Consider the following 16,118-nt stretch of genomic DNA (forward strand, 5'->3'; position numbering starts at 1 on the left):
GCCTATAAAAAGGGGGGAAACATGGGTTGACATTTTGCTGATTTCCCCTTCCCCCCTTTTTATTTTCCTTGAAATATGATATGTTTTTGCTGGCGGGGTGGGGGGGGGGGGAGGTTTGCTAAAATCCCAAATTAATTTTTTTTTAAACCAGTCCTACAGCTGGTATAACCCAACATTTGTGAACATCAAGTCTTACAGAGGAAAAAAAATGAACATTCTATTTTTGTTGAATCATTTTCCCCCTTCACTCCCCTCCAATCAAGAACATTTTCAACCATTTCCACCTGAATGAAAATCAGGAGTCATACGGTAAAGGAATGGAAGGGCCTGATGGCATGTGGCGTTCACAACACGACTAGAGCACCTCTTTCTCCACCAGCTATGCTAGATAGAGCATCAGGATTCTGAACTCTAGAGGTTCCAGAAGGTTCTAAATGCATTCTGGATTTTCCCAGGCTCCATCTCCTACTTGTTAAAGTTTTCAAACAAGCCCATTCATCCTTTCTCCCAGGAGCCCCTCATGCTTGGGAGAGGATCCCCATAAAGATCGGTAAAGCTTCAATCCCTCCTCAAAACTCTCCTGTGCTATGCTGCCTACAAAACATAACAATTCAGCCGCTGGCGTGCTGAGACCATGGCCTGTCACCAGAGTGTCTCATTTCCTTGTACCCCTCCCTCGGTCTGTGTCGAGCTGTAGTCTCTTGTTTTATACTTGAACTGTAAGCTCCTTGGGACGGGGATCATCTTTTTGTTCTGGGTTTGTACAGTGCCTGGCACAATGAGTCCTGGTTCACAACTGGGGCTCTAGGTGCTACAGTAATACAAATAAATAATAATACAACTAGAAGATTAGGGCCGATTCAAATAGTAGTAGCTCAGCGTTGCTATCTGGAAATATTTAGGCTGCTAAAGCCACACTGTGGAATCCAGGGTGGAATATGAGCCGAGGACCAAAAATGAGGGTCGCATCTTCAGCTGTGTAAATCAGCAAATCTGCACTGTATTTGAGAATCTGGATCAGAGACCAAACTTGGCAAAGGAAGACTTTGGGGAGAATTCATTTCTTCATCATAAATACTATGTGACATGATCTCAGCTCCACCTTTCAGCTATTCTGAGGTCACCACATTGCAGCGTTAGGAAGGAGGGCAAGTCTGGGGGTAAATTTAGAGCCACCCTTGTCATAATAGGGAGTAGCTGAGATCATGCAACAGTGGGTGCAATTAATCCCCCTTGTGTCATGAATGCCATCAGAGCTTCTGAGCTCATCATTCAGCTAACTGTCTTGCTCACCTATCTTTCTCCTCCAGTGACTGATTTTACTGCTCTGACAAGGGTTAATGGAGCTGTGTGGGGTGACAGAATGCTGAATCAAGGGAACCCGCTAAAACAGAAGCTGGAGTATTGTAGTGAGAGGATAGTAGGGAGTAGGGGCATGTTCAGAAACCACCTTCAGGAAGCACCAGACTTTTCTTGCTCATCAGTTTATCAAACGGAACTTGGCAGCCCCCCCTATTGTTGTGAGAAACACGTTCCTCTTGACATGAATACAGTAAATGAAGTGAAAACGGGTTGAAATAGCTTTATAAGGAGAGGCAGAGCCTTGTCATGGAAGTGACTCAATGCAGCATCTCTCCTGGAACAGCGAGAGAGGAGACACAATAGCGCAGAAGACTATTGAACTAACCTCTCATCTCTGGTATTTAAGTTTAGCTCACCCTCTGACCAAAGTGACTGCAAATCAATTAGATCTGATGGGGCCTACTTTAAGTGCATCAGCAGGGCAAATGGTAATGTCTCGCTATTAAAAAAAAAAAAAAATCCCCAGCATGTTTGACCTTGGATGAAGTAAAAAGCCCGCATCAGCTACTCAGCCTTCAAGGCTCGCTCTCTGTGAGGGCAGAAGAATAGTGCAAGACCCACCGATTATGTAGCACAGACAAAGAAAATATTTTGCTATTAATGGATAGTCTCCTCCAACTCCCCCATCTCCCCAAAGCCCTTTGAAATAGCAACCGGCTCATTCGGCTCGGACATGGCCACTTACTCTATCAGCCATTTGGAGAGAGAAACTCCATTCACAGCGTCTCTCGTTCCCATCCATTCTCCAGAAGGGCCTGGAGAACGTGCTTGAGTCGCGCGCACACAGAGCCCGCTCCGCCTCAGGGAGAGGATCTGTGTTCAAAATGCCAAAATCACAAGAAATTAGGAGATCTGGAAAGTAAGAATAAGCCCTGGCATGGGCCTATCTGGAAAGCAAGAGCAGCAGGGCTAGAAAGGGGAATTCAATTCTAGTATCCCTGCTTTGAAGCTTCTATGACACTGGAGCTAATAGAGGAGAGTTCATATAGTTCATTCTCCAGGAGCCCTGAGCAGCATTGTTGCTGACCGTGCAGTCCCGTTGTCCAGTCTAGCTGTCAATATCCCAGGCAAAGAGCTTCCCAACCCCTCCCCTGAGAAGATTGTTTCACAGTCTGATAGATTTTACTGTCCAAAATATTTTCCTGCTGTTCAAATTAGGGCCAGAGGGTGTAACCCTGACTGAGCTCAGTGAAAATTGACTAGCATTCTCATTGTATCAATGAAACTTCTTATGAGAGCAAGTGTGCCACCCTCGTCACAAGGGTGAGCAATCTTCCTCATGCACATGAGTGCTCACCAATATATAAACTGCAGATTAATCTAGTCCAAATATTTTCCTTGGCTTCATTTCATCCCATTACCCCTATTTCCATCCCCTTCAACCAAGCTAAGCTCTCTGGGTGCTAGGAGCAATTGATGATATCCTCCCACTTTTTCTGCTTTCTGGTACTGAGGTGCCCAAAACAGGCCCTGGATTTGATCCCCTTGTGCTACAAATCTTTGCGAGGTCAATACCCATGCCTCATGGCACCTGGTGGATGCAATCCAGGCAGGGAGAACTGAAGAGAAATGCTTTTTCCTCCAGGGCAGCTCTGACTTTCCTCCCTGAACCAAACAGGCCATTCAAGTCTCCAATTCCCTTTATGTTTACATGCTGTTTCAAAGAGTTTGCTCATTTATGGACTAGACAATTGATTTTGACTCTCCAGCTATGACGAATTGCTGCCTCTTGGTATCACTCTAATGAAATAAGTAAAGCCTCAAACAGTGAAAAGCTTGTATTACTTTTTAATAAGATTTCTTTAATAGAAAGACTTAAACGCTTCTTTCTATTGCTCGTGGCTCAGCACTTCTGGGGTCATAAATTCTTCTCCCACCAGTCTGGTATTACTGACATATCAATCCTTTCTACTTCTGTGAACACTAAAATTGGGGGGGGGGGAACCACAAGGTTGTGGCTTTATGCATTTTTAATTTAATGAAATTCAGCTTGAGGTTGTGGACAAACAATACTTGGTCTGGAAGAGCAGAGCCCTTGGAAATCCCTCAATAAATCAGAGCAGTGAGAATGGCACAGTCCGTATGGCTCCTTCTCCAGAAACATGCAGGGGTTTCCTTGCTGGCTTTGTCATTGCGTGGCTTCCTCTCTAATTCCAAACAGTCCTTCGGAGCAACCCAAAATAACATGTAAATCTCCTGCTATCCCAGTACGAGGAGGCAGGAAACTGGGGAATCCCAGTTTCATTCAGGAGCTAGGTTGGAATCAGAGATATGGGGCCCATTCTATCTAGGTACTTCTATGGGTCCGTCACTGCCGTAGCCACCACCAGGGTGTATTTAGGCTCACAAAACACCGCAGAGACAGGAGGATTAATTATAGCAGAGTGAATAACTGATTTCTCAGTTTGGTGGCTGAAGTAATCTTTAAAAACCCTTGTTTCATTTAACTCAAAAGGATTTTATTATTTCATTTGTGAGGAGTTTCCTCTAGCCCAGGTCGGGAAAGTGAGTCTGTCCTATTGGACCCTTTTATTACCGCACATCTGCTAAGATCAGCCACTGTTTGCTGACTCTTTTTCACAGGAAGCTCTGATACTGCAATCTTCTACTTGTCCTGCTTATAATTAAATGTGTTCCTACAAGATGAAGTGCTCATATCAAGAGGAACTGAAGGCAGGTACATGAAAAGAGAGGGAGAGGGGCAAAGAATGATTGGAAAAACAGACGAGATAAAGGAAAAAAGAACAGCAAGATGAGCTTTCTAAAGGAGCTATATTCTGCTTGTGATAGAACGCAATGGAGAGATAAAGATCACACTTGCTATAGCAAGCTGTAGGCCAGTCCCAGAGAGAAACGAAGTGAGGAGGAAAGAGGTGATATGAATGCCATTGTGTACATGTTCTAAAAGCTCCTACAGCCACAGAAACCAGGTGGAGTGCAGTGGAAATGATCTCACACGGAAAGAAGCCCTATCAAAATACCATGGAAAAATTCATTACGTCTGATCTAGTCCATTTCCCTGATGTCCAAAATGCCACCCAGGCAATCAATGCTCCCAAATGCTCACCCATGGGTTTTCACCTTCGTTGAACTTCCATTCTGAAAAACTTTGTCCAAGCAAGCTTTGCAAATTGGAGCAATACGGCTTCCATCCCGTCCATTGGAAGACAAAGTAGAGAAACCAAGATCTGAGGGAGCTCTAAGACTAAGCGAGATTCAAATATATATAAAAATTCCTCTCATGGGCATGTCAGCGCTTTATTACTCCCGCTGCTAATGCATAGTACTGGTGGTACAACTGCATAGCTACATTCACATTGTTTTCTGGAGTTTTCAGAACATCCATATAGTATCAACATATTAATGGAAAGCTGGATAAAAGTTTGTACCATAGCAAGGGGAAAGTGTCATGATCAGATCCTTTCCAGGTTTCTGACCCAAACTTTGGAAGATCCAAAGGAGAGAAACCATATCCAAAACCTCCATTGGCTGCTGAAGCTGGGATTTGGCAATTTAACAAGTGCAGTGTGGATGCCCACAGAGGGTAGAACATCAGTGTTCAAAAAAGCTGACTTAATTACCCTGTCAGTTCATTTGCCATATTAATTCAGGCAGCACTCAGTTACCAGAGGCTAAGCTAGTGAGCTGCAGGGGCCCCTGGAGAGAGATGCAAATCAGGAGTTTTTAAAAAGAAAATTACAGGAGTAAGAGATAAAGGGGGGCTAAGGGAGGCACCTGTTAGGTTGGGTAAACCTGCCAACCTGTTGGCCAGTTAGGCATTTGGAAGTCCCTTCACAACCACCACCAACCAAATATTTTGCTTAGATGGTGAAAATGGGCCAGATGCAGCCCTAGCTTCAGTGACTATGTAATGAAATACATTATAGTCAGTCAGAAAAACATGGGCTGAAGAACCATCTGCACTTGGAAAATTATAGATGTGAAATCACCTCATGAACTTCAGCTACGATGGAACCCGCAGTTGGCAGGTCAGCCAAGCTGCCCGGCCACCCAAATAACAAGTCTTCAATTAGTTGGTCATTACTGAGTTTAACTGACTAAATTGCCCTGTGCTCTCACCCCAAAGCCAAGTCAGGGGGAGAGATAAAACTGCCACACTAATCACAGGGACCGACTGGCTAAGCGGCAGTTCTGCAGAAAAGGACCTGAGGATTACAGTGGCTGAGAAGCTGGATATGAGTCAGCAATGTGCCCTTGTTACCAAGAAGGCTAACGGCATATTGGGCTGTACTAGTAGGAGCATTGCCAGCAGATCGAGGGAAGTGACTATTCCCCTCTATTCGGCACTGGTGAGGTCACACCTGGAGTACTGCATCCAGTTTTGGGCCGCCCACTACAGAAAGGATGTGGACAAATTGGAGAGAGTCCAGCAGAGGGCAATGAAAATGACTAGGGGGCTGGGGCACACGTTTTACGAGGAGAGGCTGAGGGAACTGGGCTTATTTAGTCTGCAGAAGAGAAGAGTGTGGGTGGGGGGATTTGATAGCAGCCTTCAACTACCTGAAGAGGGGAGGCGTTCCAAAGAGGATGGAGCTCAGCTGTTCTCTGGTGGTAGATGACAAAACAAGGAGCAATGGTCTCAAGTTGCAGTAGGGGAGGTCTAGGTTGGATAGTAGGAAACACCATTTCACTAGGAGGGTGGTGAAGCACTGGAACGGGTTACCTAGGGAGGTGGTGGAATCTCCATCCTTAGAGGTTTTTAAGGCCCGGCTTGACAAAGTCCTGGCTGGGATGATTTAGTTGGGGTTGGTCCTGCTTTGAGCAGGTGGTTGGACTAGATGACCTCCTGAGATCCCTTCCAACCCTGATATTCTATGATTCACTTCTTTCCAGTATGAGTGGGAGTGGGAGTGGGAGGGGGGGGGGGAGGGGAGGGAGGGGCAAGCTGGAAGCTAGGTGCTTATTTGCACTGGAATGGAAATGCATGTCTTACTGCAAAATAGTCTAACCATTTCTATGGCTAACCCTAGGAATAAAGTAATTGCAGTTGTAAACGCCATCGCCACAGCGCTGAGCAATCATCTGCAAATCATGGAAGGAAGAAATATGCCCCAGCTGGTTGCATTAGATTTCATATTGGAAGGAGCTATGGACCACCGGCTGCCAGTTGAGTACTAGAACTTGCTCCAAAAAAAAAAAAAGTCTTTCTGCAAATACTCTACTTTTAGCATGAACGTCTTTGTAACGCTCAGGAGGAAGAAATGCATTGCTGCTATGAAGCACTGTTCCCGTACGGAATAACAGACTTCACAAATTGTGGGTGGGTCCAGTGGCTGCCAGTTGGTTGTTCATCTTGAAATACAAAAGAAGAAAATCAGCACACCAGTGCATTCATTTCTACCTCTCCTTTAAGATAATCATTTGGTTTACTCCTAGCTAAGTTAGACACACCAACCCTTCTTCCAAGTTGTATTTCAGAAGAGAATATCAGATCCTCAGCTCATGTTGCTCCTTTGACTTCAGAGCCACACTGATTTACACCAGATGGAGGATCTGCCCTGATGAGTGAATTTCTCAGTGTAATACATCTATTTTAACAGCAAGTTATGGACCAGAACACTGGGTTTTCATGCAGTGACGACTAAGCAAATAAGAGAAAATGGTTACTTGTCCAGTTAGTAAATCAAAATAAAATAAAATTTCATTTTGAAACAGTGACCTGTTTGCAAAAATCCACCTGGATCCAGCAGGCTGTGTACATGCAGATGCATACCTGTATCTTGGACGCATGAGAGCAGAGTTTTTATAAGATCATTTGCTGCAGTGCAGAAAGTGAAAGCTGTTGATATTGCAATCTGAAAGTCAGACATGGCAGGATACGCATGGTTCACGCTGGAAGGAACGGGGCTCCGAAGCGTCTGCTAGAATGTCTTACCTGGCAGGTGCGAGAGACCAAGGGGCTCAGCATCTGCTGGGATCTGAATGAACAGCACCTGCTGAGAGGGATGAGGCTGCAAACCATCTCTGGGGAATGGGCTGAATGTTACAGGAGGGTCTGATTTCAATGGCACTTAAGGGACAGCGAAGCACCTGCTTTGACAGAGCTGCACAGTGTAGGCCAGAACCAGGAATCCCACCAGGAATTAGCTCATTACTGATTTATATGGTAAACAAAAAGGATGTATTTATTGTTTATTAGGCACTCACCGGGCACTTAGCATTGGGGAAAGACCTAAATATACTCCCTGCTCCAGAAAGCTTGTGATTTAAATAGTCACAGCAGACAAAGCATACTGGGGCGGGTTAATTTAGAGCATTCAGTATACATCTCACTTCCACCAAAATAATAGGGTGCAGGGGGAGCCAGCAAACTTGCATTAGGGCTCTTGGGGCTTGCTGGAGAAGTGCTATTTAGGAGAAGTTGGAGACTCAGACAGAGAGAGGGCTCCATGCAAGGGGCCGCCTTAAAGGCGGCTCCAAAAGCCAGAGGCATCGGAAGGGAGTGAGCAGGGGTCAGCAAGGCTGGCATTGCTGGTAGAGCAAAGCGGACAAGGTGAAAACGAAAGTGGAGATGCATGGTGCCGGTCTCTCTGCAGCAGGATGAGGACTGGGCAGGGAGGAGAACGGGGGCTTTGTAACAGCGACATGCTTTTGTGGAGCATAATGCACGAAACAGCGGCAGCAAAAAGAAACAATCCGGAATTCCTGTGGTCCTGTTAGCGTAGGGATTAGCAGCATCCGTAGGCAACAGAGCCATTTCCATCCAGGGCAAGAGTGGCCGGGGCAGGGCTCTGTTTCTGAATGGCTATTTGCCTCCTGCAGAGCACAGGAAGGAATCCCGGAGCGAGCAGAACCAGAAGGGAAGAAAGCGCCTTCAGTCACACTTTGGAGAGGAGTGTAATTACATTGCAATTACACTGTGATCATGCCAGGCTTATGCTTTTCATTATGCAATTACCACTAATTCCTATAACCCGAAAGTGAACGATACGAGTGATTTCCTTATTACCCCTGTTAACACATTTGAAAATCTTAGCCTACGAGTATCTGTATTAATAGAGCCATCAAATTAACCATTCATAGAGTTTATGGCCAGAAGCCACCCCCAGAACTAGTCGGACATGCTGCGTACCTCAGGCCACCACCACCAGCCAGCCACCCACACACTAAACCGAACAACCAACATGAGATCAAAGTATTACAGCCCACAATGGCAGGGAAGCGACAAAGTGAGAGAGAGCCAGATAATCCTGGCAAGTGACCTGCTCCCATATGTTGCAGACGAAGGTGAAAACCGCCCAAAGGCACTGCCATTCTGACCTGGTTGGAAATTCCTTCCTGACCTCATCTATAGTGATCAATTAGACCTTGAGCACAAGCAAGGACCAGCCAGTCAAGCCCCCGAGAGAAAGAATGCTTGGTGCCACCTCAGAGTCCTGGCCCTCTGTGTCCAATGTCTCATCTCCTGCCATGACCATCCCTGATAAATAGAGATAAAAATACCCTGCCTGAATATGTGGTGGTGGGGAAGATGGAATATCCCTTCCTGACCCCTGCCGGTGACCAGCTGAAATGCGGCAGCATTAGCTGTTGGAACATAAGACATAAACCCAAAGTGAGCTACAAGGCTGTTGAGCCCTGTCCCCTACCATCACAAACAACCCATAACACAACTGCATGCATAAATTTGTCCAACTCAATCTTAATTTCGGAATTGGTTGTCCAAATCTGTTAAGGGGCTAGGAAAATTTCAACCATAGTGTCTGGGTGTATCAAGGACCTTGTATTTACATTGCAGTTGTTTCCCATCAGGTAGTTAACTTTCTGATATATGAATTCGTGTTCATTATAGATAACCAGAACCACCAGATAATTGCACTACAATTACAATTTAACTACACTGTAATTATGTTACCTTACCCTTATTACAAAGTGTGATATCTACATCCATGCAATAAGTAGCACAGCATTAAAAACAAGTTCTCAGGGAATATATGGTTACAAATATATGTGTTATCATTACATTTACTATCCCCCAATGCCTATAGGGTTAAACACTAAAATACATTGGCAACCACCTTACCAGCTAGGAGGTGATTACCTGAATGTCCCACTGGTTTGGGGCAAGTTATTTCAAAATAACCATCCATTTTCAATGGCATCTCCCCTCAGAGATCTTTCCATTTAGCCCTGGGCTGGAGAGGGGGCCCTTGCTGAGCCTTTAGAATCCGACTGTTTCACTCAGAATTGCAAAGGTCAATGTTTGCATAGTGATTGGACCAAGAGGCAGTACGGAAGGGGATTCAGACTGGGCTGCTGCCGATTGAAGGAGCCTCCTTTAGATGCGTGTCTGATTGCTTTGAGGTAGGCAAGACAGCCTCCTGGGGGGCCCCCAATTTGGAAACATTTTAATTAAAACAAGTTCTTTTTAGTTGCCATAAAAAAAAAAAATCAAAGGACCAGATACAATAATTCTAGCTGTTTACATAATTCCTTGATAGTTTGTTCAGTTGGTCTTCACAGCTGTGGCTTGTTACAATTGTTCCACCAAAGGCCAGGAGATAAATGTATATTTTAATAAGAATGTTTCCAAAGAGAATTTGGGCCCTTGTGCTATATCTAAATAAACAGTTGCATTATATTGCTGCCAAGGCAGAAAGATCCTATCACATAGCACAGTCTTTCAGTCTCTTCCCCGGCAACGAATTAACAGAAATTATACAAAGCGTTAGGAGCAAACAGTTTGCCTTCATGAAGAGGCACTAAGCAAAGTCATGTGGTTTCAAAGCCAACATGCAAGTTTCTGCATGGTGTGTTGTCCAGGTGTCAGTGGACCATTCCTATCTCTCAGCCAAAAGGAGATTCGGTTCAAGGTTCGTCTCACTCAGGAGAAAGTGCAAAAATGGAAAATTGAAGCGAGGGCAGAACAGGTTTCACTTTTCCCCAAACCTTTAAAAACATTTGTGAAGGTGTTGAGGTCTGAGGGTGTGTTTAGAAGTGCATGTGCAACTGTGTGTTTCGGGGTGAATTTGCACGTGTGTCTCTGGGGGAGTACAGGCAAGTTTGTGTGTACGTTTGCAAGAGCATGGGGGTGTTGGTGTGGTTTTCAATATATATACTACTATGTGCATAGTGAGCTTGTCCAAGCAGTAAGAATGCTAATTACAGTAGCACTTAGGAGCCCCTATAAGGAACAGGGCCGCATAGTGCTAGGTGCTGCAAATACAGATCATAAGAAAGTCCCCAGAGAGCTCAGTCTAGGTTTTTAATGATACACAACTGGTGGATGAAACAAATGGGGGCCGGGAGAGGACGACGACAAAAACAACAGCAAAGAGCATGTTTCAGACAATTCTTGCAGCTGCTGCTCAGGCTGCAGAGACCACGGAGAGCGCACGCATGCCTCGTACTAGCATCTTTTCTGGTTTTCATTGCTCCCCTGCGCTCCCCCTCCCCAGTTGATTTTGTAAAACAGCCCCTTTGGCCCGTGGGTGAGCATCTGACATGGATGTTTCCTCGTGGGAACACACTCCCCAATGGTTCATTTAGGGAAATGGAGTTGCATCTATCCTCACCCATGTGGCGGGGGAGTTTGGGATTAGTTATAATTCACATCAATCAGCACACAGAGGCTTCCAGCTACTAATGGCAGCTCACGGTGTGACCGCTCCAGCACTGGCAGGCAACCCTCTCCTGGCAGACTTGCGTTCCCTCAGGAGTCACACGGCCAGTTGTGTGAGAGCTGGGGAGAGAGTCACTGGCTGAATGCAGAAAAATACCCAGCAAACAACAGCGTGTTTTATAAATGAAAGGGACCTAACGTCGTCCCTCAAGGAGGATCCTGGAAAGAGGGAAGGTTTCTCGGGAAGCCTCTGCACTGTGGTGACCGTGCAGCTAAGCCAAGGAACAGCCTTGGCGTTATGATGTCAGTCTCTCAGCAGAAAGCATTTGGGAGCATTGGTTGCCTGGGTGCATCTTGCGCAACCATGGCCAAGCCACTCAGCCGCAATGTGAGATAAAGGGACCTTTCTCGTTCCGTTGCAGGACAACCTTCACCTCAGAGGAACCGGATGCAAAGATAAATGGCAATACTCGGCAGCAGGCTGCCACGTATATTCCACTGGCTGGGGTATGGCTGTGACGCAAGCCTGGATTAGCAGCTCTGCTGGAGTTTGAAATGAAATGGGCTGTCCCGCCAGCTGAAATACAATAACCCTGCGCTCCTGCTCAGCAATTCACCCAGGTCTGCCCCCGTGCCATTTGGCTAAATGCAGCCCAAGCATTGGCTGGGGAAGAGGGTTTTTTCCCCTCCCACGAAAGGATTTTTTTTTAAATGGCTTAGAAAATGAAGTGTGTGTGTGTCTGTGTGTGTGTGTGGGGGGGGGGAATTAGTTATTTTTGACAGTCAGGAGCTGAGCTGAGGAAAGCTCCCTGAACATCTGCCATACGAGCTGCTGTCAGCCAAAGCAATGGACTCCATGCTGCTGTGGAGACGGGGATATTCCTTATGCTTGCAAGGAGGAATGGCTGTGGCCTGTCCGGTTTGGCAGGATTAGGGTCACATAGAAGGTTAGCGAGGGCCTCAAAGTAACATGGAAAACTGCTACAATGTCACTCCCCAAACTCCCATCTCATGTCAGAGGGAGGAGCTTAGAAGTTTGTTCCCTGGAGGCTGGAATTTTCCGAACAGCTCAAACACCCACAACTGGGGACAGATTTTCAACAGCGCTCAGCTCCCATTTCCGGTCCTTACCCCCCATAATTAGGCCAGATTTTCACAAATGAGGTGCCAAGAGCTTTTGCAAATTTGACCATACATAAATGTGACAATTGGAGCTGCTGGGTGCGAAGCGCTTTTGAAAAATGTGTCCCAGTTATGGGGTGTGAAGACCGGGAAAACTTCAACTATTTTGAACGCCTGGTTCTACATGTTTTCCAACCACAGATCACATATGCACTCAATGTGTCCAGTCAGAAAATGCCGTCTGCTTCCAAAGCTCTGCAGAGCCGTTAAAGAAATTTATATCAATACACACATGTCAACAAGTACAGTACAGGAAAAATCCTGCATCCAAATAAAATCTGCATTGAAGCAGTTTACGCCAGGCATGTTGGTGACAGCAGCTTTCTTTCTAAACGATGCGGGAGCCCCAAGATCAGCATTCATGTGGAGTATCCATGAAGGACGCCCAAAGGTTAATTAGCACATGCAACAGCATCATTACCAGTTTAGCCACAGCACCGCAGGCATCATGGTCCTTGCTGGCTGCCCATTAGGGGCAATAATTGAGCGAATTGAACCATCATGAGGATATTGTACTATGAGGTCATGGAGGATGCAAACAGAATCTTAGCAATGGCTGTCTGGAGACAGGGAACCAGGACAGAGAATTTATACAGCACATGGGAGGGAAGGAGAGAGGCCAGAGATGGTTATTCGCACATTCATGTTGACACTTGCACTCTTGCGCAGCCCTGAACATGCAAACTTTCGACCAATCACTAACAATTACATCTATCCATTTGCACCTTGGTCTAGCTGTCTGAGCCGAGAGCCAGGATTGTCTGTGTTGGGCTGACACTGGCTGCAGGCTCCTCTCTGGACCTCTCTGTCAAATAGGAACAATACTAACCTGCAGGAGCGGCGCCAGGGTTTTTGCCACCCTAGGTGGCAGCGCTCCTCCTCAGAGCATTCGGCGGCGGGGGTCCTTCCGCTCCGCATCTTCGGGGCGCTTCGGCGGGCGGGTCCCAGAGCGAGTGAAGGACTCACCCCTGAAGTGCCCCGAAGGTGCAGAGCGGAAGGACCCCCCCGCCGCCGAGGACGGCAAAATGCCGCCCCCTAAATCCTGCCTCCCTAGGCAACCGCCTAGGGTTGCCTAGTGGAAGCGCCGGCCCTGCTAACCTGCTGCCCCATGGGGTGGTGAAGAGTTTGCAGAGGGCTCCATAAATGCTACCAAGTTTTAGAAGGAAACTAAATCCTCCAGCTTCAGGGCAGAAGCCAACTTCCAGTTGAGAGGGATCAGGATGGAACTTTCCCTGGGGACAGGTTATCCCATCACTGCAGAGTTTCTTATGCCTGTCTGCTAAGCAGCTGGTGCTGGTCCTTGCTGGTAAAAGGATACTGGGCTTGATGGTCCCCTAGTCCGATCCAGTCTGGCAATGCCAGAGTAGGATTATTTGTTACAGATACTGGCAAAGCCCGGGGTGAGATTCTCAGTCTCACTCCAGCCTCTGTCCTGGAGCAGCGTAAAGGGGCCTCTAAAGGTGCCACATTTGACAGGGAAAAATTCCCTTGGCACAGAAACAGAAGACAGGCTGTCTCTGGCATAGGGGGTTTGCAGGGGGCAGGAGGGGTGTATTGGGGTGGGGCCACAGCACAGAACACTGCAGAGATTTGGAGCAGTGCTACTGTCTGTAACGAGCCGTGGAAGACTGCTGTAACTTAGGCAGCCCCCCCCCAGCACTGTCTGCGTTGTGCTAGGGAGTCTTTGGCCTCTTGAGACAGCCCAGAAGCTTAGAGACAAAGGTGGCTTGAAAGCACTCAAAGCGCTTTCTCCTCAGCTGCACCTCTAGAGACTCAGCACAGACTTCCACCCCAGGGACCTTAATCAGACCCTCTGAAGTTCCTGCTCCAGATGCAAGCGATCTCTCGATTAGCCCAATGTCCCAGCTGAACTTAAATGTTCCTTAAATTCTCATTTCCTCCAGTACTAAAATGTCACATTCAGCACAGGCCACATCCCCTCCAGGCTCCAGAACTGCTGCTGCTCTAAAAGAAAGAGGAAACTTAAGACATTCGTGCTTGAGCATCTGTGAGAGAGTCTCCACCCTTTTAAAATGACATCTCCTTTAAACAGGGAACCAACAGCTCAGCATCCCCCCACTCTGGCGTGATGCAAATCTACCCGCTCGAACAATCAAATTATGGAAGCTCAGTGTAAAAATTACTGCCACTTTGAAGCCAGCATGATCCACGATGCATCAAACTTGGGCAGAGCGCCAAACTACCACTTAACACAACAGTGTTGAAAAAGGTGGCTAAATGACAATTCTATATATATATAGAAAAATATATACACACACACACACACACACACACACACACACACACACACACACACACACACACACACAGAGTCCCCTCCCTCGCCGCAAGTCAAACTCTGCACTGCTGAAAAGTATTCCAGTCCTCTTGCTACAGTCAATGTCTAGTTGCGTTTTGGAATGGGGGCAAAAAATGAATCATGACCAACTGAATCCAGACAACTATATTAGGTCTCAGTGTTATCTGAGACTTTATAGGGGGGATGGAGAGTTATTTCAATAATCCTCATGACATCAAGTTCCTTCTCCTCACCACACAGTGGGTGTGGAAAGAGGGGTGGGAGAACTCACACTCACTTACATCAGCAAGTCAAATGTGTTCACTTGATTGGAGCGTGAGGGACTAATACCATTCATATCCAAATACAGTGTGAATAGTATGGCGTGTGCATGACTCCCTCTGATTTTTGCCAGTGCACCTCACGCCTTACCTACAGAACCCCATTCTATTCCACCTTCCCACTCTCCCAGTCAAATTCACTCCTAGCTTACAGCACCCCCTGTTGTTCAAGTGCCAAGCTCCCCAAAATTCTGCTAATGTAAGCTATTCCCCACCTGCAGCACCACCTGCTAGTCCAATCCTGGGCTGCAGTAGAACAGAAACTGCCAAATGGCTGAACTCTGTGTGCTGCTTTTATGATATGCACAACAGAAAACCGGCATGAAAACCCAAAGTCAAAAGAAAAACTCCCCCCCTCCGCCCCGAAAAGAATGCTGATACCTTTAAACTCAGCAAATTCCTTCCCCCTGCAGATAGGATTAAGGAGCATCCAAATAGCAAAACTATATTAAAAGATCAGAACATCTGCATCTTGAAGACAATGAGACAGCATTTCACTCATCGTAATTACTTCCAGTTTAAATCACTAGCTAGGTGTGTTCATAACCAAATACCACTTTCCTGAAACAACAGCAGGGATTGAGAATGTTTGAGAACAATTATAGAGGCAGCCCTGGAGTTTCCAAGCCATGTTTCCAATGGTTTCCTGTAGTCCCAGACTGAACACTGTTTAATTTTAGAGCTCTATTTACTGTTTATTGCAATTTAGAGTTTTTATTCCACATCACCAGTTCTGTGAGTTATTAGTGTCACTTTCATATTGATTTAGACATGGATGCAGGGCTAAACATTGGGTCAAAACAGGAATATACGTAAAAATCAGAGGGTGAATAGGCTTGCAAAATTAGCATAATTAACTGCTCTGATGTAGGTGAATTGTTTCATATATAGAACAAGTTATACTCTAGACCAAGGGCATGAGTGGGCATCATACAGAACAGAGAAAGGTGTTAAAATTATACAAAGGACTGATCCTGATTGACAACAGCTGAGGATCTGGTCCAAAAAGTCAACCACATCATTTCTGGTTTCAGAAATGATGTGGGCTGGGTCTCCCAATGCTGGTTCAGTGAATCAAGATACAAGATCAGCTTATTGATTCAGCATGTCCAATGACTTATGCTGAACAGTGGTCAGGGAAGCAAAACCATCCATGCTAGCTAGCTAGGCTGTGCTGTGCAGGGGTCGGGTGAGAGTCTAATTCCACCTTATGGATAAACAGATGACAGTTGTGTACGTACAGTGAATCCTTTGCCTTGCATTGGATGTATTAAAATAGTCTGTGGTTATTCCTTCTGGCTGCTGGAAATTCTTCAGTGAGTTATTAGAGTACAGTGCTGACCATGCACCC

This window comes from Chrysemys picta, chromosome 16 (genome assembly GCF_011386835.1).
Source record: "Chrysemys picta bellii isolate R12L10 chromosome 16, ASM1138683v2, whole genome shotgun sequence".
Taxonomy (NCBI): Eukaryota; Metazoa; Chordata; order Testudines; family Emydidae; genus Chrysemys; species Chrysemys picta.